Genomic DNA, 1,447 nt, shown 5'->3' with positions numbered 1-1,447 from the left:
TGCACATATAACAAGTTACATGTTTTCATTTTTTTTAATAATAATATTGATATTGATATTAGTAATTATAACAAATATATTTTTCATTTATAATTTCATTTAATTATTAATATTATCTGATAACATATGTTGAATATTTAATATTAATCCTATATAGTTTCATATCATATATTTATTTTAATAATACATATTTATAATTATTTTACATTTTTAATTTTAATTGATTAAAGTATTTTATTAAATCAAAATATTATATATATACTTATATTTATATTTACAAAATATATATACATATTTATTTACAAACCAATGTTCGTGAATCGTCGGGAATAGTCAAAGATTAAACGAATACATTAAAATAGTTCAAAAATTTTGAGATTCAGTTTAATAGACTTTGCTTATCGTGTCGATTTCATATGAAGATTAAGTTTAAATTTGGTCGAAAATTTCTGGGTCGTCACATTTTGTTGACAATTTGTTAACATACGTTACCTTTTCAGATTATTTACCATGTTTATAAACGGAGAATGGATGGTTGAAAGGGAAATGAGAAGTTAAGGTACGAACAAAATGAAAATGTTTATGTATTTAATATCCTTTCCAAGGCCATTTGTAACAATGATGTGGGTAGGTTGGTGGTGTGCGCTATTTTATTGCGGGACGGTGTGGGTTAAAAAATGTGAAGTAATGGTGGTGTGAGTTTAAATGTTGTTTGTAAATGTTGTGATGATGTGACATAATATATTTGGGAGTTGAGTAAAAAGGAAAAATTTATAATTAAGTTAAAAATAATAATAAAAAAATTGATTTCATTCAATCAGAAAACAACCACGCTCGTGAATTTCATCATGACTTTCACACGGCTGCACTTTCCACGCCCAAACTCACATCACCACTACCTAATTTTTTGAGCATGACTTTTGCCACATGGAGAACCCACGGTGTAGGTATACGTCCGTTAGGAATGGTCTGAATAACATAAAGGGTCATTCTTCTGATTAAATAATAAACGTTGTAGACTCTACAAACCGACTTAAATGATTTGAATATATATGGAGAAAACCACCAATTACACTAGTTAGGAAGGTAGGGGCCATCATGGTTGGCAGCTTTTCATAACAACCAACTGCACCTCTAAATCAAAACTTACTTTGTGAAATGCCAATCAAATCAATTATTACATCAACTAATTATACGTATATTTTTTGAAAAACATGTTAGGAGTCACTTTCTTGGGTCTGTATTGAGGTGCCCACACGATCATATCCGTGACATGTGTCGGGGGACACCACATTTGGAAAACTCACTTTGAGGATCGAACATGCCTCGAATTCCACCAAATACCAAGATTAACCGGGTATTGTTCGGCCAATCCCTACTAGGTACATCAACCAACTGTATTACATTGATATTGCAATTTTGCTTTCATAAATCGCGCGAATTCCCT

This window comes from Rutidosis leptorrhynchoides, chromosome 2 (genome assembly GCF_046630445.1).
Source record: "Rutidosis leptorrhynchoides isolate AG116_Rl617_1_P2 chromosome 2, CSIRO_AGI_Rlap_v1, whole genome shotgun sequence".
NCBI classification, from domain to species: Eukaryota; Viridiplantae; Streptophyta; class Magnoliopsida; order Asterales; family Asteraceae; genus Rutidosis; species Rutidosis leptorrhynchoides.
Note: the sequence above shows the minus strand (reverse complement) of the source record.